Source organism: Lynx canadensis, chromosome B1, assembly GCF_007474595.2.
Source record: "Lynx canadensis isolate LIC74 chromosome B1, mLynCan4.pri.v2, whole genome shotgun sequence".
NCBI classification, from domain to species: Eukaryota; Metazoa; Chordata; class Mammalia; order Carnivora; family Felidae; genus Lynx; species Lynx canadensis.
In genome coordinates, this window is record NC_044306.2 from 58,404,454 (window position 1) to 58,430,398 (window position 25,945).

The 25,945-nt window shown below is 37.9% G+C and overlaps 1 long non-coding RNA gene and 1 pseudogene across 1 annotated transcript in view; one reads left to right on the top strand and one right to left on the bottom strand.

Moving 5' to 3' along the window:
• Positions 1-4,161: 4,161 nt before the first annotated feature.
• LOC115512086 overlaps positions 4,162-25,945 on the bottom strand; it is a 76,429-nt gene continuing 54,645 nt past the window's right edge. The window contains exon 3 of the long non-coding RNA XR_003968278.1: positions 4,162-4,289. This is a non-coding gene — a long non-coding RNA (uncharacterized LOC115512086). The remainder of the gene's footprint in view (positions 4,290-25,945) is intronic.
• Positions 5,829-5,922, top strand: LOC115513147 (annotated as a pseudogene).

Here is a 25,945-nt window from a genome sequence, read left to right on the forward strand (position 1 = left end):
TATCATTAACAGTCAGCTTCTTGAATTGTATACTTTGGGCTACAAATAATAGAAAATCTGACTCAGAGTAGTTGAAATATAGGCTATTTCTTGTTTAGTAATAAAAGACTGGACAAGGCAGTCCCATGGTTGCTCCATGATGACACTATGGGATTGCATCCTCATTCTAGGTTTTTCTAGGCAACAAAAAATCCTCAGTCTAGGTTTTTCTTTGCATCCTCAGTCTAGGCAAAACTCAGTTTTGCCACAACCAGTTAGCTATGGCAAAACAAATTCCAGAACAAATTCCAACACCAGAGAGTACGTTTCCTCTCACCCCTCTATCCTTTCCGGGTGGATAGTCTCCCCTTGAAGCCTCAGAAGTCTTCCCCTTACATGTCATCAGCCAGAACCGGATTTCATGCCGACAAACCAGTTGTGGTGATGGAAAATGAGATTGCCACAGTGGCATTAACACTCATGACTAATCCCCCAGGGCAGGCACACTGTTACCCAAATAACCTTAGGATCCTTTTTTTTTTTTTTTTTTTTTTTTTTAATTTTTTTTTCCAACGTTTATTTATTTTGGGGACAGAGAGAGACAGAGCATGAACGGGGGAGGGGCAGAGAGAGAGGGAGACACAGAATCGGAAACAGGCTCCAGGCTCTGAGCCATCAGCCCAGAGCCTGACGCGGGGCTCGAACTCCCGGACCGCGAGATCGTGACCTGGCTGAAGTCGGACGCTTAACCGACTGCGCCACCCAGGCGCCCCCCTTAGGATCCTTTAGGCTAGGAAAGAGCAGGGAAACCCGGCAGTGTCTGCTACACACAATATGTGCCACATACTATAGACCAATTTTTTAAATCTTTAAAATTTTTAAAAGGAAACCACAATGTGTATACTTATACTTCATAAATGAAGAAAGCAAGGCTTCAATAAATTCAATGATTTGACAAAGTCACACTGCTCATAAGCAAGCAAGTCTGAACTGAGGACTGAGGCTTTGGAGCCTCCTATGCAGTCACTGATGACAACCAAACCACAAATAAAACAATGGTCCAGGTTCCTGTGGCTTGAAAGCCAGCAACGTTAGGCTCTGTTCACCAAAATATGATTAGCAACTTCAGACTGTTTCTTCAAAAAAGATGTTCATGTGTATCTTCAAGATATCCTCCAAATGCTAATATGTTTTGGTTCTTCCAAAGAAAAACTCTCTCTGAAGTTGAGGTGACAGGGACCATCAGTTCCAGATAAGAGAAAATACAACCCCATCTACACTCTCCATAAACTGGGGCCGTGCGCCTTGAGACCAGAACAGGTCATATGTCATAGGTGGCATCTTTTTGATGATTTGAGAGCCTCATAATTGTTTATTGACTCAAGCCCAGCTTCACTTCACTTCTGCTTTAGGAGAAACTATTTTTCTAAAATTTAGTGGTAAATGATTTTTGAATAATGAGAACTTGGAGGGAGGAAAGAGGAAGTTATATGAAGCGAGGCAAATAATTGAAGATGTTCATAATGCAAGTCATTTTTCTCCAGAAATAGTACCTGCTGAATTCCCTGTCTTTTTTTCCTGGGTGAGGAAAAAAATAACAAAAAACTTGCAGTGTGTGTGTTAAGATATTGATGCTTGGGTATCACGTGGCAGAGCAGCTGCTATTCATAAAATTAGGCAGTAGCAAAGCTCAATGTTCTCAACAAGATGCTAATTATTTACTCTTACTTGATATATTCTTCCATAAATTTCCTATTATTTGCCTTATGTTCTGTCTGTGATCTCCCATCAAAGAAAAGCATATCACCATTTTTTGTGTTGTTAACATAATGTTTTTAGGGTAAATGTTTACTTTAGGAAGATGTTTAATCCCAAATGCTAATGAAAATATAAGAAAATTGATAAGTAAGTAGAAGTGAAAAAGACACCACAGGGCCATATTCCCAGCATTGCTTTGAACTTGCTAATTGTTGTTCGGTGGTAGCCCTTAATGTCACATTCCCTTTTCCTTAAAATGGAACTTGTAAAAACTGTTTTAAGAAAACAGTTTATTTTGGTACTGGTGGCACAAGAAGTTACCAAAGGAAATGTGTTTCCTATATTTTGTTTAAAACAGCCACACAAATGATCCGTCCCAGATGCCTTGACATCTACTTTTACTGGCAAAAATATAAAACAGCTCCAAGAAGCAGAGTTAGGAATATGATAAACTTCAGTTGTTCGTGGGAAATGAAAGAAAAGAGAAAATTAAGGGCACCTGGGTGGTTCAGTCAGGTGAGCACCTGACTCTTGATTTTGGCTCAGGTCATGATCCCAGGGTCTTGGGATCAAGCCCTGCACCAGGCCCTTCACTGAGCATGGAGCCTGCTTAAGATTCTCTCTCTCTCCCTCTGCCCCTCTCCCCTGCTCATGCTCTGTCTCTCTCTGTAAAATAAATTTTCAAAAAATAAATGCTATTTTAAAAAGAACAAAGCAATGTAAAATTGTGCAAAATATAAATTCCATTTCTCGTAATTTCTGTGTTCCATGCTTTTTCTAAGATATGCCAAGAAAAACATTGTTGTGTTTAATGTAGTATCTAAGGAAATTTTTCAATTCTCCCCAGTATTTTTATTTGTGCCTATTAGCTTAGAAATGTATTTTTAAGAGCTTTACATTACACTGGTCATCAATCATAGGTATATATGGAAATAGAAATAAATACCACCGCTCTCAGCATTTTAAATATCCCTTTGAACATTGACTATGAGTACACAGCTCTTTTTGGCCTATATAAATGCCTTATCTTTTAGAGCTTGACAGTTTATAAAGTGCTGTGTGCTCCGTACTATCTCATTTGTTCTCATGTAACCACCCAAACCTTGAAGTGAATGGGTGGGTAATAATTCCTATTCTACCGATGAAGGTGGGTTCCAAGATGAAGAGTAATGTCCCACAGGTTGTGGTGGAGCCTGGAATAAAACACAGGTCTCGGGGGGGAGCCTGGGTTGCTCAGTTGGCTAAGCATCAGACTTCAGCTCAAGTCATGGCCTCACAGTTCATGAGTTTGAGCCGTGTTGGGCTCTGTGCTGACAGCTCAGAGGCAGGAGCCTGCTTTTGAATTTTGTGTCTCCCTCTCTCTCTCTGCCCTCCCACACTTTCACTCTCTCTCTCTCTCTCAAAAATAAACATTAAAAAAAACACACACAGTCTTGGCATTACTGCCATTATACATGGTATAAGGTAAGAAAAATGGCTGGTAAATGCCTTAACAGAAATGCAAATAGAAAAATCTAATTGTTTCATTCTGGTTTGTTTACACAGAGCCCTACAAGCACTGCTCCAGACAAATGTTTTCTCCAGTAAATGCAAAACACTGATGCCAAAGTCTTCTTGAAATTGGTGTTCAGAGAACCTAAACATTAAAATAAATTCTTCCTTTTAACGGCAGTCTTCCCTCTTGCTGATTTTTCTATCTTAAATTTTTATGTCTAGAAATGCAGAATGGAAGAGTCCTGCAATGGCGTTAACTTGGCCATATTTGTAGATCTGCTGATCAAAAGCCTTTTACACGTTAGCTGGTTTAAATGTAAACCGGGCAGATTATTTGTGATGTGAAAACCATGATTTTTGCTTTATATAGGCACTTTTAGCTGTGAGAAATTTCTGTGCCTTTTCATAGTTTTAGCTGTATACTACCATTTGCAGATTTGTGCATATGTAGTCATATATATTTTTAATTGGTCAAAAGTTGCCCTTGTTCACAGTGGTTGTTAACAAACCAGCTGGACTTTGTTTTAAAAGCCAACTAGTAGAAAACAGTTTGGCCTCAAAATAATAAGCATACAGTAACCATAGGACCCAACAATTCCACTTCTAGGAATTCTATGAAAATTCATAGGAATTCTATGAAAAAGAAGAATGCACACAAAGACTTTGCTCTCAGTGTTCACAGCAGCATTATTCATAATAGCCAACAAGTGTCAACAACCTAAATGGCCATCAACTGATGAATGGCTAAACGAATGTGGCATATCTACCCAATGGAATATTATTGAGCGATAAAAAAGTGTAAAGTTCTGATACATGCTACAACAGGAAGAACCATGAATCATCATCCCAAGTGAAAGAAGCCAGGCACAAAAGACCACATATTGTATTGACCTCATCGAATAGATAAATCCATAGAGACAGAGAGTAGAATAGTGGTTGTCTAAAGCTGGGAGGTGGTGTTGGTTGCAGGTGAACAGAGAACAAGTGCTGATGCAGACAGGTCTTCTTTTTGGAGAACAGGCATACTGCAGAGATACCATGGGTTTTGTTCTAGAACACTACAATAAAGCAAATATCACAATAAAGCAATTCAAGTGAATTTTTTTCATTTCCCAGTGCATATAAAAGTGATGTTTATAGTATATTGTAGTCTAAGTGTGCAAGTGCACTATGTAAAAAAAAAAATGTAAATACATTCATTGAAAAACATTTTATAGCTAAAAAATGCTAACCAGCATCTGAGCTTTTAGCGAGTCACAATCTTTCTGCTGGTGGAGAGTCTTGCTTCAATGTGGATGGCTGCCAAAGGTCAAAATGGCTGCAAAGATTTCTTAAAATAAGACATGGAGTTTGCCACACCAACTGACTCTTCATTTCATTTGAACACTAAGAGACAAGGGGCACCTGGGTGGCTCAATTGGTTAAGTGTCCGACTTCAGCCCAGGTCATGATCTCATGGTTTGTGGGTTCAAGCCGTGCATCAGGCTCTGCGCTGACAGCTTGCTCAGGTCCTGGAGCCGGCTTCGGATTCTGTGTTTCCTTCTGTCTCTGCCCTTCCCCCGCTCACTCTGTCTCTCTCTCTGTCTCTCAAAAATAAATACATGTTAAAAAAATTTTTTTAATGTATTAAAAAAAAAGAGACCATCTCTCTGCCCCTCCCCCACTCATTCTGTCTCTCAAAAATAAATACATGTTTAAAAAAATTTTTAATGTATTAAAAAAAAAGAGACCATCTCTATGCCCCTCCCCCACTCAGTCTCTCAAAAATAAATACATGTTAAAAAAAATTTTAATGTATTAAAAAAAAGAGACCATTATGGGGTTATTAATTGGCCTAATTTAAATATTGTCATGTCTCAAGGAACAAGAAGGCCCAAGGAGAGGGAGGGAGATAGAGGAACAATGGTCACTGGAGCAGTCAGAACCCACAGAACATTTGTCAGCTAAGTTCATGGTCTTAAATGGGTGTGGTTCATGGTGTCCCCAAATAACTATAATAGCCACATCAAAGATTCCTGATCACAAACCACCATAACAAATACAATAGTAATGAAAAAGTTTGAAATATTACATGAATTGCCAAACTGTGACAGAGATAGGAAGAAAATGCTGTTGGAAAAATGGCACCAATAGACTTAATCAATGCAGGGACACGACAAACCTTTCATTTGCAAAAAACAGGATATTGGGGCACCTTGGTGGCTCAGTTGGATAAGTGTCTTACTCTTGGTTTCAGGTCAGGTCATTATCTCATAGTTCATGAGATTGAGCCCCAAGGAGGGCTGACAGCATGGAGCCTGCCTAGGATTCTCTCTCTTCCTCTCTTTCTGCCCCTCCCCTCATGCTGTCTCTCTCAAAATAAATAAACATTTTAAAAAATATGACATCCAGGTGCCTGGGTGGTTCAGTCAGTTAAGCATCTGACTTCAGCTCAGGTCATGATCTCATGGCTTGTGAGTTCGAGCCCTGCGTCAGGCTCTGTGCTGACAGCTTAGAGCCTGGAGCCTGCTTCAGATTCTGTGTTCCCCTTTGTCTCTCGGCCCCCACTCGTGCTATGTCTGTCTCTTTCTGTCTCTCTCTCAAAAAATAAGTAAACATTAAAAAAATTTTTTCATTGGAACGATACAGAGAAGATTAGCATGGCCCCTGTGCAAGGATGACATGCAAATTCGTGAAGTGTTCCATATTAAAAAAGAAAAAATTTTTTTAATATGATATCTGTAAAGCTCAACAAAGTGCAGCACAATAACATGAGGTATGCCTATACTGAAGTCTTCTAAAATATGATGATGATTGCACAATTCTAAATACATTAGACTAATAAATATATTAATATAACAAACTATCACAAACTGGGTGGCTTAAACAACACAAACATCTATTTCTCACTGTTCTGGATGCTAAAAATCCAAGGTCAAAGTGCTGGCAGATTCAGTGCCAGGTGAGAATACACTTTTTTTCTGGCCATCTTTTCTGTGTCCTCACACGGCAGAAGGGGTGAGGAAGCTCTCTGGGGTCTCTTATGTGAGGACACTAATCCCATTCATGAAGGCTCCACCCTCATGAATTAATCACCCCCAAGGGCCCCACCTCCAAAGACCTTCACATTGGGGGTTAAGTTTAAGGGTATAAACTTGGGGCGGGGGGGTGGGTGGGGACAAAAACTCTCAGTCTACAGCACCTAGTATAGGCACGTCAAGTTTTCTGATTTGATATTCAAGATAAACTAAGTCAAAATGTTGCAGGATTTTTTTTTTACCTCAATACCTAGGATTCATCACCTCAGACGCTTTGAAGAATGAAGAGGTGGACACTAAATGAGCAGCAGGCAAAAGCTTATTAGAGTATAAGATCAGAAAGGAAGAATAGTAGGAAAGCTCTCTTTACAGAGAGGGGAATTCGAAAGTGAATGCCTGAGGACTATAGGCAAGAGTCCTTGTTTTATAAGGTTCTGGTCAGCCCTCCCCCTTCCTTTCCCCCTTGTTCCTCAGGTTCTGCCTTTATTGGCTTGATAGCTCTAGGTGCTGGGTTGTGCATTCCTGATTGGCTCATTTTCATTGTATGAGAGGTGGTCTATGGCCATACTGAGGTCTTTTGTCAAATTCCTGAGGGAAACCTGAGGGGGAGTTTAGGTGGGATCTGTTACATTCTTAAGAGGAACCTTATGCCTAAGGGGGTTTGCTGTCATCTGACACTCCCAGCATTGTTCCAAAATAGGTGTTTTTCCCCACCCAGGGATCTCAGGTCCTAATCTTTCCCTCTCTGCCTACTGAATCCTATCTTCTCCTATCATACTCCCCCCTCTGAACGTATGACTTCTAACTCCTGTTAGGAACCAGGATAATGATCTTAACTGCTTCCTGCTGAAAGCAGGGGAAGGGGAATGGCAGTCAGGGCAGGTTCAAAGGTCAATCCAGAGGTCGATAAAATGGGAACATCTGGGCTAGCAGAATTTTTCTTGGATATCTTATTTCTCTGGCATATGCAACGGCTTCTACAAATGACATACAAAGAGTTTAGACCAGCAAGCATTAATATTCCAAATGCAATGCTACCTAGGGAGAAGGCCACACCCTTAGGAAGGGAAGATGCATTGTAGCCATCCAAAAAAATCCCTACATGTCTGGTTATATATACTTATTAACTATAGTTTTTTTTTTTCTCCCTCTTCCATCCTTATTTGGATGATAAGTATAACAACTCCATGATAAGTATTTCATTTTACCTCAAGGAAAGATTGATCTTCGATATCCAGATTACTGTAAATTTAGGCAACTGTTTTTCTGTCCTGAAGCTAGTAGCACTAGAGTCCCTAATTCAATCATAATATCCCTTCCTAGCAAGAGAGTGTGGATCTCTGGCATTATCAAAAAAGAACGTGAGAAATATCAAGTCTCCCCATACACACCCCAGCGGCTGAGGAAAAACGTGATCATGGGTTTTCCAGTGACTCTAATCATCATGTTGTGTTTGGATGGTTGGCCTGGAGTGGAAAGGAGAACAGAAACGGTGACTCAGGTGTCAAGAAGGAAATCAACTGGTTTTCCTTCTATATCCAGAGTTACCAGAGGTGAGGCTCTGGGTTTCCCATAGATAGTTGTTTAGAAGAGCCACCGTAAAGAGCCCCAGGCCCTTTCAGGGATGTTGGTAATCTGAGCGCTCCCAGATCAAGGTCACTGAGAGCATTCCGATTTCTAGTGATTGTCTCCACGAAAGGGGCATGGCTTATGGGTTTCAACTTCAGTTGTCCCTTCTGAAGACATTGTCGCTTCCAGTGCCCTGAATGGCCACATAAATGGCACTTGGTGCCAGGACCTCGGGAAGTCTGGTCTGAATAGTAGGTAAGGCTGTAACTAAGGTCTCAAATTTTTTCTAAAGCCTCCTTTCTTGTTCCTTACTCTCCTCTTGATCTCGGTTGTAATATACCCAATTGATACTTTGTAAGAGCTCCTTGAGGGTCCCTTCCAGGCCAACAGCCAGCATTGTTCCAAAATATGTGTTTTTCCCCACACAGAGACCTCAGGTCCTATCCTTTCCCTCTCTGCCTATTTTATCCTATCTTTTCCTATCATAAAAAGACCTGGGCTCACCTGGGCAATCACTTAATCTCTCTGCCGTTGCTTCCCCTTTTTATGAAAAGTAAGGTTTCACTAGTGACTTAAGATGACTCTAACTCCACAAACCAGCATTATGTTGATCTTTATTTTCATAAAGGCAGACTAAGAAAAATGTTTTGTAATAGAGACAGACCAAGATACCACACCTTGTGCTGCTCCAGCTGCCTTTCCATCGGGAGTCCCAGACATGGTGAGAAAGGGTATGCTATTGCTGGGGCAGCCTTCCAGCTAAGGGAAGTCTGAGCGTGTAAATCATATGGCTGTAATGAAGCCAAGATGTATGTGCACCAAGTGGCTTGCAAGACATTTAAAACTTCACTTTTTAAAAATCCACTCTAATATATGTCTGACGCTTTTTACTCTAATGTCATCAGACTTTATAGAATCTGTAGACTTATGGAATTTGAATTGGAAATATTTTGTCCTCTTTTACCTTTATGTGTTCCCCCAGACTATGGAGTCTATAGTGGTTTTTGATATTTGCAATATAAAACTCATTGTTAAGTAGGTAAACTAATATATCATTTTAGTTGCCGGAGGCTCATTCTATTTAAAAAGTGAAGGGGCAATAAATCCCTTGGCTGTGCAATGATGTGGCTTAGCTTTTTGTCAATTAGCAGTTCTCTTAGTTCTCTTCTACCCAGCCATCCCTACTCTCCCCTCCCCAAAGCAAAAAGAAGTCTAGAAACTCAACAGATAGGATTTGTTACATGATTAGCTCCCTAACCACCAACACCACCACCTTAACACATACACACACACTCACACACACACACACACACACACACACAAACTGAGAAATAGTACATGTGTAGCAATCCGAAAGATATTCAGATGTATCAATGGTACTAATATTTGTTAATGTTCATAGCAGGCATTTATCCTAATACATAGGAGTCCCCACTCCACAGATGGAAGAGTTAGATAATGATATGCATACTTTCTCCAATCCTCTCAAAGGAATAAACTCATTTACTCTTGAGAGAGGATAATGGGACTGACTGGAAAAGAATCTACCTTTCAATGTTCTGAAGTTCTATCACATGTCTCTCCTACCATTGTTCTCCAGGTGCCTATAACGTGAAACACAAAGCATACACAGAGAACCCTTGAGATATTGTCCTCGAGTGCACACCTCACCTAAGAAGAAAAAAACAGGCTATTAAGGCTCAAATCCCAAGGATGCATCCACTCATATAATGTGTCATATATATATATACACACACACACATATATATATATATATATATATATATATATATATATAAAAGAAAGAAAGGAAAAAAGAAAAAGAAAAACAGAGTAACATAGCAATTCCAAGACCATGGCTTGATTTTCATCCCATCTACTAAGCATGTTCTAACTCATTGCTACAAGAGGTCATATCTTAAAGTGGCAAAGTGATGACTGAGGGTTTTCTATATTTAAAACTTCATTGTCAGGAAGATGCACAGGTGTACCTGCTGTAAATCATGGAACAAGACTGAAAATGAACGTGGCACACCCTTTCTGCCACACACAATAAAGCTCCCTTTCCTCAAGCTGCAGGAATCATTGTTTGCAAAGCACTTCAAGGCAAGCCAGGGAAGCATGTTTGGAAAACAAAGGACTTTTTAATTGCTGCTGACATGAATGAACTCTCTGAAACAACAGCTGTGTCTTGAGATTACATTACAAGGCATGTGAGCAGGATACAAAGCATCCTCATAAAAAGACAAAGCCCGAGAAGCCTTTTATTGTTTTCTAAAAAAAATTCCCAAGCCTGGGATGCCTAATTTCAATTCCTACAGGATGCAGCAATCATATGTTTACAGAACAAAATTGAGAAATAACCTTTATATTTACTGTGGCTGATAAAAAAACAAAATCCTGGTAGATAGTTTGGGTAGGAGAAGGAAGTCAGTTGTCAGTTAAAATACTGTCCCAGGAGATTATTTCCTTTCTGTCTTTCTAGTCACAGAATGTCGGCTGCTGAGTATAAATTATGGACAAAAGAACTCATTTGGAGAAATATTGACCCAGTCATACTTCATAGGTTTATTACTACCCTGAGAGAAATGATCCTTGTGAAATTAGAACTGCTGAACTACAACCAAGAGTCTTTCAGAGACAAACCTCAAGGGGAATGGAAGAGAAGGTTAAGGGTGGGGGGAGAGGGAAATCAAGGATGCTTAAACAAGAAAGAAAGGGGCCAAGGAGATAGGGATTTAATGAACACACCAATGGACCTGACATCGAGCTAATGATTATAATGCTATTTCTATAATTCCATTCATCAAGCAGCTTTATTTCAGACATTCAAGTCTTCAGAGTGTTTCCATCAAAACTGCATACGCAACGTAGTGAGAGTACATTTTCCCATAACCTTTATTAGATTCTCAGAAGGCTCCAGAAACTGAAAAAGTGAAGACCGTGCTATATGAAGGATGAAAGAATGCCGCAAAGCCTTTGATTCTCCTTCCATAAACAAGTGGATTATATCTTCCCTCTCCTTGTATCTACACTGGACCCTGGCTGCTTTCACCAATAGGGAGCATGAGGGATGATGTGACTCTGGTTTCAGGCTCAGCCTGCAGGAAGACAACCAGCTTCTACAAGGGTGTTCTGGAATCCCAAGCTGCTATCCTGAAACCACTGGATGTAAGCAGGCCAGGCCACATGCAAAAGGTTCTGGAGGCTGAGATACTATATGAAAAAAGAGGCAAGGAGCACCAAGGCACCAGATATGTGAATGGAAAAGCCATCTTTGAGCTGGATCCTATAACTGTCAAACTGCTCAGAAATGAATCATCCATCCTGGGCCTTCCAGAAGTCCTGATTTCCCAGAAAAAGGAGATTTCTTACCTAACCAATATTGTCGAAAGTTTCCTTTGTGTTTTTGGACCTGACAGGTGTCTATAGTCTACTCTTTCTTTTATGGGTTCTTCAGAAATTCTTCCACTTCTGTACTCCCCCTGATGTGGATCATGCACCCTCCTCTGGTCATGTTTCTGTAACCCCCTACAAATCTAGGAGTCCATCTCCAGCTCCTTCTATGGGGTCCCATCTCCCCGCAGGCATCTCAAATAAGATCTAGGACAACTTCAAGCTTCACTTCTCATGAAGTGAAATAGAGATAAAGCATTAAACAGAGATGGAGATGGTAGAGATAGAGAGATTTTCAAACCCATATTGCAACCATTTTCTCCCCATAACTGAATTTCTTCTTTTACCTGACCACGATGATTTAGATACCAAATTAGATAATAATACAGAGCAATTCCATTCCAAAATGTGCACATTTATGCTCATCTAACCCAACTGCCAGCACTTTTTCTTTCTCACTGCAGATAAAACATCCTAAAATGTTTCAGGATGTTTTATCTGCAACTAACAGTTAGTGTTCTCAAAGGTTATCTGATAACATTTTATAATCTGTAGTAGATGGTATGGAGCTGATGTCAATTCAAAATCACTCTTCTAAATTGGCTATCAATGGCCCATCAATTATGGTCTTGATGTTTTCAATTCTTTCAATGTAGTGCATTGTTTCACTGATATGAAGGTAAAATGAAAGACATCTGCTAATCTCACCTTTCCTGGACCCAGTGCCTTATTACCAGCTTTCTAGAGAATGTTCAAGGAAAAAAAAAAAAAAAAAAACCCTTTCCACTCCTTGATGAGAGCCCCTAGGGGGAACAGATATCAAAAACTCTAACTCATGCTTTGTTTTTTAAATTGTAGAAATAAAAATAAAAATGATGTTAATTTGCAGTAATTTGATGTTTCTCTTCTCAGTATCAAAGGTGGCAATTTATTTTCATCACCTGAAACATGACACCAGTATTATCAATTTGGAATTTCTTGCTTGCCGTTTTTATTTTTCACAGAACTTCTAACCCAACCTGTAATGTTCCCCAAAGGAAAGCACTCATTGTTATTTAATTTCTTCTTCAAACTTTGTGTTACTCTTCACAAAGAAACCTATAACTGGAATTTAAATGAAAACTTGGAAGAAAAAAAAAGAAACTTGTAAGAAACTTCCTCAATGTGAATTAACTATCTTTGTCAAAATGCTTAGCATTTGAGGTTTTCATATCTCGTTCCTTAATATGATTTGATATTTTCACACTGCTACCTTAATTTTTAAAAATATAATGATGGAAGAAAATATTATTTTGATGAAAGAAAATATTTTTCCTGTATATTTGAGTCAAAAGGTGCTGATCTTCAAAATATTTCTTCCCAACTCAACCAACCAAACTTTTATTTATTTTCTTTTCAATATAATGTGGCAATCGAAGCATCCAAATATATTGAAATAGTTTGGTAAAATATAATACCACAACATGATGGAATACATATTTAAATTCTCTGTAGAAATCTGGAAAATTTTGATGTTTTGTTAAATTAAAAAACAGAACAAAGGGGCGCCTGGGTAGCTCAGTTGGTTAAACATCCAACTCTTGATCTCACCTCAGGTCATGATCTCACGGTTCGGGAGTTCGAGCCCCAAGTGGGGCTCTGTGCTGACAGCATGGACCGTGCTTGGAATTCTCTCTCTCCCTCTCTTTCTGTCCTTCCCCCGTGCTTGCTCACTCTCTCTCAAAACAAATAAACTTTGGGGAAAAAAACAGAATACAAAATAGTATATCAAAATCATGAAAACAGTATACACATGAGGAAAATTTTAAGGTAATACAGAAAAATAAAAAACAATTGTGTCAAATGATTTTTCATAAGGGAGCCAAGACAATTCAATAGGGAAAGAATAATCTTTTCCACAAAAAGAGACAACTTTTTTGAGGCAACTGAATATCCACATGTCAGTAAATGAAAATGGATTCCTACATCTCATCATACACAAACATTAACTCAAATGGATCACAACTGTAAAAGTAAGAGCCAAATCTATTAAGCTCTTAAGATAAAGCATAGGAGTAAGTCTTTGTGATCTTGACTTACACATAATTTCTTGGCTTCTTAGGCAAAGCACAGTGGCAAGAGAAACATATAAATCAATCAGACTTCATCAAAATTTAAAACTTTTTTTTTAGAGAGAGAAAGAGAGAGAGAGAGCATGAGCAAGGGATAAGGGAAGAGGGAGAGAGAGAGAGAATCTTGGGCGGATTAGGATGGCAGCATGGAGCCTGATGCAGGGCTCAATCCCATGACCCCAGGATCATAACCTAAGCTGAAATCAAGAGTTGGACACTGAACCAACTGAGCAACCCAGGTACCTCTGAATTTAAAACTTTTATAAACAACCTAATACACCTAAAGGAGCTAGAAAAAGAAGCAAATAAAACCCAAAGCTAGAAGGGGGGAAAAAATAAAGATCAGAACAGAAATAAACAAAATAGAAATTAAAAAAAAAATAGATCAATGAAACCAGGAGCTGGTTCTGTGAAAACATCAACAAAATTGATAAACCTTTAGCCAGACTCACCAAAAAAAAAAAAAAGACTCAAATAAATAAAATCAGAAATGAAAGAGGAGAAATAACAAACAACAACACAGAAATACAAAGAATTATAAGAGAATATTATGAAAAATTATATGCCAACAAATTGGATAACCTAGAAGAAAAGGATAAATTTCTAGAAACAGATAACCTTCCAAAATTGAATCAGGAAGAAATGAAAAATTTGAACACACCAGTTATCAGTAATGAAATGGAATCACTAATCAAAAACCTTCCAACAAATAAAAGTCCAGGACTAGATGGCTTCACAGGTGAATTTCACCAAACGTTTAAAGAAGAGTTAATACAGATTCTTCTCAAACTAATCCAAAAAATATAAGAAGAAAGAAAACTTCCTAATTCATTCTATGAGGACTCCATTACTCTGATGGCAAAGCCAGATAAAGACACCACAAAAAAAGAGAACTATGGGCCAATATCTCTGATTAAATTAATGCAAAAATCCCCAACGAAATAGCAAACCAAATCCAACAGTACATTAAAAAAATCATTCACCACAATCAAGTGTGATTTATTCCTGGGACACAAGTAGTTCAATATTCACAAGTCAACAAATGTGATATATCACATCAATAAGAGAAAGGATAAGAACCATATGATCTTTTCAATGGATACATAAAAAGCATTTGACCAAGTACAACATCCATTCATGATAAAAAAAAAAAAAAAGCACTCTGGGGCGCCTGGGTGGCGCAGTCGGTTAAGCGTCCGACTTCAGCCAGGTCACGATCTTGCGGTCCGTGAGTTCGAGCCCCGCATCGGGCTCTGGGCTGATGGCTCAGAGCCTGGAGCCTGTTTCCGATTCTGTGTCTCCCTCTCTCTCTGCCCCTCGCCCGTTCATGCTCTGTCTCTCTCTGTCCCAAAAATAAATAAAAACGTTGAAAAAAAAATGAAAAAAAAAAAGAAGAAGAAAAAAAAAAAAAAAGCACTCAACAAAGTAGGTTTAGAGGGAATATACCTCTTCATAATAAAGGTCATACGTGAAAAATTCCCAGCTAACATCATACTCAATGGTGAAAAGCTGAGAACTTCTCCTCTATGATAAGAAAAATGACAAGGATGTCTACTCTCACCACTGTTAGTTAACATAATACTGGAAGTCCTTCCACAGCAATAAGACAACAAAAAGGAATAAAAGGCATTCATATTGATAAAGAAGAAGTAAAACTGTCACTATTTGCATATTACATGATAATATATATAGAAAACCCCAAAGGCTCCAAAAAAATTACTAGAACTGATTCATAAATTCAGTAAGGCCACAGGATGCAAAATCAACATGCAGAAATCCATTGCATTTCTATATATTAATAATGAAGCAACAAGAAAGAGAAATTAAGAGAGAAATCCCATTTACAATTTCCCCCCAAATAATAAAATGCCTAGGAATAAACTTAACTGAGAAGGTGAAAGAACTGTACTCTGAAAACTATAAAACATTGATGAAAAAAACTGAAGATGACACAGCGAATGGAAAGATATTCTATGATTATGGACAGAAAATCAAATATTGTTAAAAATGTCCATACTACACAAGGCAATCTACAGATTCAAGGCAATACCTATCAAAATACCAGTAGCATTTTTAACAGAACTAGAATAAATAATCCTAAAATTTGTATGAAACCAAAAAAGACCCTGAATAGCCTAAACAATCTTGAAAAATAAGAACAAATCATATCACAATCCCAGATTTCAATTTATACGATAAAGTTGTGGTTATAGTAACCAAAATAGTATGGCATGGCACAAAAATAGACATATAGATCAATAGAACAGGATAAAGAACCCAGAAACAAACCCATATTTATATGGCCAATTAATCTCTAACAGAAGAGGCAAGGATATGCAGTGGGAAAAAGATAGTCTCTTCCACAAATGCTGTTGGGAAAACTAGACAGCAACATGCAAAAGTATAAACATAAAGTTAAACTCAAAATGGATAAAGACCTAAAGGCTAAAACCAGAAAACTCATAGAAGAGAGCGCAGGCAGTAATATCTCTGACATTGGCCACAGCAACATTTTTCTAGATATGTCTCCTGAGGCAAGGGAAATAAAAGCAAATATAAACTACTGGGACTACATCAAAATAGCTTCTGCACAGTGAAGGAAATAGTCAACAAAACTAAAAGGCAACCTACTGAATGAAAGAAGATATTTACAAATGACATATTTGATAAAGGGTAGTATCCAAATTATATAAAGAATTGATACAACTCAATACCCCAAAAACAAATAATCCAGGTAAAAAATGGGCAGAAGACATGAACAGACATCTCTTCAAAGACACACAGATGGCCAACAGATATATGAAAAGATGTTCAATATCACTCATCATCAGGGAAATGCAAATCAAAACTATGAGATATCACCTCACACCTGTCAAAATGGCTGAAATCAAAAATAAGTGTTGGTGAGGATGTGGAGAAAAAGGAACTCTACCTCATGCATTGTTGGTGGGAATGCAAAACAGTGCAGCCACTGTAGAAAACAGTATGGAGTTTCCCCAGAAAATTAAAAATAGAACTACCTTATGATCCAATAATTGCTGTACTGGGTATTTACCCAAAGAATATGAAAACACTAAATCAAAGGGATACAAGCACCCCTATGTTTATTGCAGCATTATTTACAATAGCTGCAGTATGAAAGCAGCCCAAGTACCCATCTAAAGATGAATATAGAAGGAATATTTTATATATATATATATATATATATATATATATATATATATATATGGAATATTATTCAGCCATAGAAAGAATGAAATCTTGCCACTTGCAACACTATGGATGGATCTAGAGAGTATAATGCTAAGTGAAATAAGTCAAAGAAAGATAGATACTATATGATCTCACTAATATATGGAATTTAAGAAACAAGACAAATGAACAAGAGAAAAAAAAGAGAGAGAGAAAAGCCAAGAAATAGATGCAGGGCTCGAAGTCATGAACTGTAAGATCACGACCCGGACCAAAACCAAGAGTTGGATGCTTAACCAACTGAGCCATGCAGGCACCCCTAGACTCTTAACTATAGAGAACAAACTGATGGTTACCAGAGGGGAGGTGGGTGAGAGGGGGGAGATAGGTAATCAGGATTAAGAGTACATTTATCATATTGATCACTGAGTAATCTACAGAATTGTTGAATCACTACATTGTACACCTGAAACTGTGTGTTAACTATACTGAAATTAAAATTAAAAACTTCAAAAATAATAACATAAAAAATAGAAAGTTAATAAAATTTGTTTAAAATTTAAAACTTTTTGTGCTACAAACAATACAACCAAGAAAGTTAAAAGACAACCCACAGAATGAGAGAAAATATTTGCAAAACCTATGTCTTACAAGGGACTTATGTCCAAAAAATAGAAAGAACACTTACAACTCAATAGCAAACAGAAAACCTAATTTAAAAATGGGCAAAAGCTCTGAACAGAGCTTTTCAAAATGGCAAGTAGGCATTAAAAAAAAAAAAAAAAAAAAAAGCTAAACAACACTAGTCATTAGGGAAATGCTAATGAAAACAATGCTAATGAAAACCCATTAGAATGGCTATAGTCCAAAAGATAAAAAACAACAAGCATACATGAAGATTAGAGAAATTGGAGCCCTGATACATTGCTGCTGAATTGTAAGATGGTGCAGCTACTTTGGAAAACAATTTGACAGTTTCTCCATGTGTTAAATATACAGTTTCCCTAGGAAACAGTGATTCCACCACTACACATATACCCAAGAGAAATGAAAACATTCCGCCACACAAAAAATTAGACCTGAGTGTTCACAACTGCATTGTTCATAACAGCTAAAAAGTGAAAACAACCACTTTGTGGCAAGGGAGCCAAGATGGTGAACAGCATGGAAGTTTTTTGTGTATTTCGTGTCCATGAAATACAGCCAGACCAACACTAAACCATCCTGCACACCTAGAAAACTAATCTGAGGATTAACACGACAATCTGCCTGACCTGAACCATAGAATTCAGCAGGTACGCAGCGCGGAGAGGTGAACTTGGGGAGAGAGAAGCCATGGAGACAGGGAGGTGCTTTTGCATGTGGAGAGAGGACGGAGACAGTGGGGAGAATATGGGAAAAGCACCCCTCCCCAAAAGCAGCTGGAGAGAAAGTGGAAAATTAGAAAAAGCCACAGGGACTGAACTAAAAAGGGAGAAAGGAGAGGGTTTAAATTCCATTAAGACTGTAAACAGGGGGAGCGCAGTCTGAAACTCTGCAGCTCGATACCTGGCGGTGCTCTGGTGGGAACGGAGAATCCCCAGGAGCAGAGTGGGGTCCTGGAGGTTCTCAGGCCATACGGGGAGAAGCAGTTCCACTGCTGGAAGGACATTTGGTACAGGCTTGGAGGCAACCTGGGCCCAGCAGACCCCAGAGAACGGCTACATTCACTGGTGCTAGAGAAAGGTCATTAAGGGTGAAGCCTGGCCCACATGTGTATTATGATTTTCCATAATCCCTGAAACACTGCTGCTACACTGTCTCACAAACTTTTTCTGGGGAGGGCTGGCATCTGGCCGCAGCCTCTAGGCTTTGGCAGCAGTGTGGTCCCACGAACATTCCTGGGTGCAGCCAGCATTCAGCCATTGCTCAGTGAGACCCTCCGCAGAGGGGCAGAAAAGGTCAAAGCCTCAGTCCCTCAGAAGTAAGGGGCTGGGGAAAACAGCCGCATCTGAGACAAAACTTGAGAGAGAGGTACTACCTGGGACTTAGTCACAGACAGTGTAAAACCAGGGAGTGGACAAAAGCTGAATACAAAGGATGGGTGCACAATTGCTGGTCAGGGAGAACAGAGATCCAATACTAGAGACTGGATAGCTGGGTGATGCCATTTTCACTGCTCCCATGCATATGCATATGCACCTATAAGTGCCACAACAATCCACCCCAGTAGGCTAGCAGTGCCATCTAGTGGAGAAGAGAACCATTACAGTAAGCTCCGCCCAACTGGGCCAACCTCGTTCTTCAAGAACACAAGTCTCACTGCCTGCTTAGTTTATGGACTATAATGCGTTTCATAGTTGGACTTCTAGGGGAAAATAAAGTAATTTCACTTGTATTTCAGTCTGTTAGCAGGTTCATCTATTCAATTTTCTTTCTTTTTTCTTTTTTTCTCTTTTTCATTTCTTTTCTTTTTCTTGAAGGAGAAAAATTCATTTTTATTTTCAGTTTTTGTCAAAACTATTTTTCTTTAAATTTTTTTTACTATATTTTTTACTTTTGTGTACACTTTTCAAATTCTATTTTATTTCTATCATTTTATTTCAGTCTACTTCAGTGTATTCATTTTTTCAAATTTTCAAAAGATTCCCTTTTTTCCATTTCTCTTTTTTGTTTCTTTTGTTTTTCTTGAATAAAGAAAAAGAAAATTTTCATTTTTATTTTTAATTTATGTTAAACATATTATTTGTTAATTTTTTTCTATTATATATTTTTTAATTTTTTTAAATATTTATTTATTTTTGAAAGAGAGAGAGACAGAGCTCAGGAGGGGGAGGGCCAGAGAGAGAGGGAAACATAGAATCTGAAGCAGACTTCAGGCTCCAAGCTGTCAGCACAGAGCTCGATGCAGGGCTCGAACTCACAAACCACGAGATCATAACCTGAGCCGAAGTCGGATGCTTAACCGACTGAGCCACCCAGGTGCCCCTCTACTATATTTTTACTTTTGTGTAAATTTTTTTCAAATTCTATTTTACTTCCATCATTTCAGTTTAGTCTACTTCAGTATATTCATTTTTTTTTCAAATTTTCAAATGATTTCATTTTCTTTTCTTCTTTCCCCTTTTTTCTCTAATCTTTCAAGCCACTTTGAACACCCAGACCAAACACCTAGGATCTAGCATCATTTATTCGATTTGTGTGTGTGTGTGTGTTTAATTTTTTAATTTTAATATTTTTTTAATTTTAATTTTTCTGCCTCATTAATTCCTTTTCTCCCATCAAAATGACGAAACAAAAAATTCATCCCAAAAGAAAGAGCAAGAAGAAACGACAGCCAGGGACTTAACCAACATGAATACAAGCAAGATGTCTGAACCAGAATTTAGAATCATGATAATAAGAATACTAGCTGGAGTTTAAAATAGATTAGAATCCCATTCTTCAGAGATAAGAGAAGTAAAAACTAGTCAGGATGAAATAAAAAATGCTATAACTGAGCTGCAATCACGGATGGATGCAGCGGAAGCAAGGATGGATGAGGCAGAGCAAAGAATCAGCAATATAGAGGACAAACTTATGGAGAATAATGAAGCAGAAAAAAAGAGGGAGATTAAGGCAAAAGAGCACGATTTAAGAATTACAGAAATCAGTGACTCATTGACTCATTAAAAAGGAACAACAACAGAATCATAGGGGTCCCAGAAGAGGAAGAGAGAGAAATAGCGGTAGAAGGGTTATATGAGCAAATCATAGCAGAAAACTCTCGTAACCTGGGGAAAGACACAGACATCAAAATCCAGGAACCACAGAGGACTCCAGATTCAACAAAAACCTAACATCAACAAGGAATACCATGGTCAAATTCACAAAATACTCAGGCAAGGAGAGAATCAGGAAAGCAGCAAGGGGGAAAAAAAGTCCTTAATCTACAAGGGAAGACAGATCAGGTTTGTAGGAGACCTATCCACAGAAACTGGCAGGACAGAAAGGAGTGGCAGGATATATCCTAGGTGCTGAATCAGAAAAATGTGCAGCCAAGAATTCTTTATCCACAAGGCTGGATATGCTTCAAATTAGAAGGAGAGAAAAAGTTTCCCAGACAAACAAAAATTAAAGGAGTTTGTGACCACTAAACCAGAGAAAGAAAAGATGAAAAAAAAACAAAAACAAATAAATAAAGACCAAAAGCAACAAACACTAGGAAGGACCAGAGAACACCACCAGAAATTTCAACCCTATAAGCAACATAATGGCGAATAAATTCCTATCTTTCAGTACTCACTCTAAATGTCAATGGACTAAATGCTCCAATCAAAAGACAGAGGGTAACAGAATGGATGAGAAAACAAGACCCATCTAAATGCTGTTTACAAGAGACCCCCTTTAGATGTAAAGACACCTTCAGATTGAAAATAAGGGGATGGAGAACCATCCACCATGCTAATGGTCAACAAAAGAAAGCCAGAGTAGTCACACTTATATCAGACAATCTAGACTTTAAAATAAAGACTGTATCAAGAGATGCAGAAGGGCATTATATCATAATCAAGAGGTCTATCCACCAAGAAGACCTAAAAATTGTAAACATTTATGCATCAAATGTGGAGCACCCAAATATATAAATCAATTAATCACAAACATAAAGAAACTCATTGATAGTAATACCATAATAGTAGGAGACTTCAACACCCCACTCACAGTAATGGACAGATCATCTAATCAAAAAATCAACAAGGAAACAATGGCTTTGAATGACACACTGGACCAGAAGGACTTAACAGATATATTCAGAACATTTCATCCTAAAGCAGCAGAATATACATTCCTCTCCACTGCACATGGAACGTTCTCCAGAATAGACCACATACTGGGACACAAATCAGCCCTCAGCAAGTGCAAAAAGATTGAGATCATACCGTGCATATTTTCAGACCACAATGCTATGAAACTCGAAATCAACCACAAGAATAAATTTGGAAAGGTAACAAATACCTGGAGACTAAAGTCCATCCTACTAAAGAATGAATGGGCTAACCAAGAAGTTAAACAGAAAATTAAAAATCACCTGGAAGCCAATGAAAATAACACCACAACCCAAAACCTCTGGGATGCAGCAAAGGGGTCATAGGAGAACAGTATATAGCAATTCAGGCCTTCTTAAAGAAGGAAGAGAGATCTCAGATACACAACCTAACCTTACACCTTAAAGAGCTAGTAAAGGGACATCAAATAAAACCCAAAACAGCAGAATACAAGAAATAATAAGATTAGAGCAGAAATTAATGCTATCAAAACCAAAAAAAAAAAAAAAAACACAAAAAAACACACAGTAGAATAGATCAATGAAACCAGAAGCTGGTTCTTTGGAAGGATCAATAAAATTGATAGACCACTAGCCAGTTTGATCAAAAAGAAAAAGGAAAGGACCCAAATAAATAAAATCAAGAATGAAAGAGGAGAGATCACAACCAACACAGAAGAAATAAAAACAATAATAAGAGAATATTGTGAGCAATTATATGCCAATAAAATGGGCAATCTGGAAGAAATGGACAAATTCCTAGAAACATATACACTACCAAACTGAAACAGAAAGAAATAGAAAATTTGAACACACCCATAACCAATGAAGAAATCGAATTATTAATCAAAAATCTGCCAAAAAACAAGAGTCCAGGGCCAAATGGCTTTCCAGGGGAATTCTACCAAACATTTAAGGAAGAGTGAACACCTATTCTCTTGAAGCTGTTCCAAAAAATAGAAATGGAAGGAAAACTTCCAAACTCTTTCTATGAAGCCAGCATTACTTTGATTCCAAAACCAGAGACCCCACTAAAAATGAAAACTATAGACCAATTTCCCTGATGAACATGGATGTGAAAATCGTCAACAAGATATTAGCCAACCAGCTCCAACATTACATTAAAAAAATTATTCACCACAACCAAGTGTGATTTATGCCTAGGATGCAAGGCTGGTTCAATATCTGCAAAATAATCAATGTGATTCATCACATCAATAAAAGAAAGGACAAGAACCATATGATCCTCTCAATAGATGCAGAGAAAGCATTTGACAAAATACAGCATCCTTTCTTGATAAAAACCCTCAAGAAGGTAGGGATAGAAGGATCATACCTCGAGATCAGAAAAGCCATATATGAACGACCCAACCCTAATATCATCCTCAATGGGGAAAAACTGAGAGCTTTCCCCCTAAGGTCAGGAACACGACAGGGATGTCCACTCCCACCACTGTTATTCAACATGGTATTGGAAGTCTTAGCCTCTGCAATCAGGCAACACAAAGAAATAAAAGGCGACCAAATTTGCCAGCAGGAGATCAAATTTTCACTCTTCGAAGATGACATGATACTCTACATGGAAAACCCAAAAGATTCTACCAAAAACTTCTAGAACTGATTCATGAATTCAGCAAAGTTGCAGGATATAAAATCAACACACAGATATAGGTTGTATTCATATACACCAACAATGAAGTGAGAGAAAGAGAAATCAAGGAATCAATCCCATTTACAATTGCACCAAAAACCATAAAATACCTAGGAGTAAATCTAACCAAAGAGGTGAAAAATCTATATACTTAAAACTATAGAAAGCTTATGAAAGAAACTGAAGAAGAAACAAAAAAATGGAAAAAGATTCCATGCTCCTGGATAGGAAGAACAAATATTGTTAAAATGTCGGTGCTACCCAAAACAATCTACATACTCAATGCAATCCCTAATGAAAATAACACCAGCATTCTTCACAGAGCTAGAACAGACAATCCTAAAATTTTTATGGAACCAGGAAAACCCCGAATAGCCAAAGCAATCTTGAAAAAGAAAACCAAAGCAGGAGCCATCACAATCTTGGACTTCAAGTTATACTTCAAAACTGTAATCATCAAGACAATATGGTACTGGCACAAGAACAGATGCTCAGATCAATGGAACAGAATAGAGAACCCAGAAATGGACCCACAAACATATGGCCAACTAATCTTTGACAAAGCAGGAAAGAATATCCAATGGAATAAAGACAGTCTCTTCAGCAAGTGGTGCTGGGAAAACTGGACAGCGACATGCAGAAGAATGAACCTGGACCACTTTCTTACACCATACACAAAAATAAACTCAAAATGGATGAAAGACCTAAATGTAAGACAGAAAGCCATCAAAATCCTCAAGGAGAAAGCAGGCAAAAACCTCTTTGATCTTGGCTGCAGCAACTTCTTCCTCAACACATCTCCAGAGGCAAGGGAAACAAAAGCAAAAATGAACTACTGGGATCTCATCAAAATAAAAAGCTTCTGCACAGCGAAGGAAACAATCAGCAAAACTAAAAGGCAACCGACAGAATGGGAGAAGATATTTGCAAATGACATATCAGATAAAGGATTAGTATCCTGAATCTATAAGAACTTATCAAAATCAACCCCCAAAAAACAAATAATCCAGTGAGGAAATGGGCAAAAGACATGAATAGACGATTCTTCAAAGAAGACATCCAGATGGCTAACCGACACATGAAAAAATGCTCAACATCACTCATCATCAGGGAAATACAAATCAAAACCACCATGAGATACCACCTTACACCTGTCAGAATGGCTAACGTTAACAACTCAGGCAACAACCGATGTTGGTGAGAATGTGGAGAAAGAGGATCTCTTTTGCATTATTGGTGGGAATACAAGCTGGTGCAGCCACTCTGGAAAACAGTATGGAGGTTTCTCAAAAAACTAAAAATGGAAGTACCCTATGACCCAGCAATTGCACTACTAGGTATTTATCCACGGGATACAGGTGTGCTGTTTCGAAGGGACACATGCACCCCCATGTTTATAGCAGCACTATCAACAATAGCCAAAGTATGGAAAAGCCCAAAATGTCCATCGATGGATGAATAGATAAAGAAAATGTGGTGTGTGTGTGTGTGTGTGTGTGTGTGTGTGTATACACAATTGAGTATTACTTAGCAATCAAAAGAATGAAATCTTGCCATTTGCAACTACGTGGATGGAACTGGAGGGTATTATGCTAAGCGAAATTAGTGAGTCAGAGAAAGACAAAAATCATATGACTTCACTCATATGAGTACTTTAAGAGACAAAAACAGATAAACATAAGGGGAGGGAAACAAAAATACTATAAAAAACAGTGAGGGGGACAAAGCATAAGAGACTCATAAATATGGAGAACAAACAGGGTTATTGGGGGGGTGAGGGAGGGAGGATGGGCTAAATGGGTAAGGGGCATTAAGGAATCTACTCATGAGATCATTGTTGCACTAGATGATACCTAATTTGGATGTAAATTTTAAAAAATGTGAAAACAACCCAAATTCCCATCACCTGATGATGGGTAAATAAAACACAATGCATCCATGTAATGAAATATTATTCAGCAATAAGAAGGAATGAAATAATTGATACATGCTACAACGTGATAAATCTTTAAATCATTTTGTTAAATGAAGGAAGCCAGTCATAAAAGACCACATAGTGTATGTTCCATTTACATGTAGTATTTAGAATATGCAAATCTATAGAGACAGGCAGTAGATTAGCAGTTGTCAAGGGCTGGGGGCTTTGGGAGAAATTGGGAGCGACTGCTAGTGGTCAGAAGGTTCCTTCTGGAGTTAATAAAATGCTCTAAAATTTAGATTGTGCTGAAAGTTGACTAATGTGAATATAGTATGATATGTACTGTGAATACTAAGATGTTGTGCTGTGAAAATATTAAAAACCCTTGAAATTTACAATTTAAATGGGTAAATTTTATGGTGTATGTACTATATCTCAATAAAACTTTTTTTCAAAAAAATGATGAATACTTGCTGTTGAATGCTCTTTACAATTTGTGGAATCATATATTTCAAATACATAATTATTTGTGGAAATAAAAGCACACTGGTCACTAACACACTAGAATTCTATTGATTTTTTAATTGTATCATGATAACAAGGAAATTTCCTAACAATTTAAATTCATGAAAACAAGTATAAAAGAGAAACCTAAGCCAGGTTTTGAAAATAAATGTGCCAAATTAAAGGAAATTTGAAGACAATAAAAATATGGGCTCAGAAAATTGGTCACTTAAAAATCCTTCTCAGTTAGACAGTTTAATTCATGCAAAATTAGAATGGACTCATGAAAAGTGACAGCTGAAGAAAATGTAATGGCATTAAAGTGGCTGCATCAGAACATTCCATTTCTAAAGCTACGTAGCACAAATCTGCTTTTGTCTTCGTAACTCCAAGCATTGTTTCCTTGCTTCCCTTCAGTCTTTCCTTCTTCAGTTTAAATATCCCCCATAATCATTTTTGATAGGCAATAATTTTCTGATGATTCAATATTCTGATTCCCCATCTCTGTTTTATCAATAACACTAGAAGACACAGCGTCCAGATGTGGTCTGACCAGCACAGAATACAATGAGA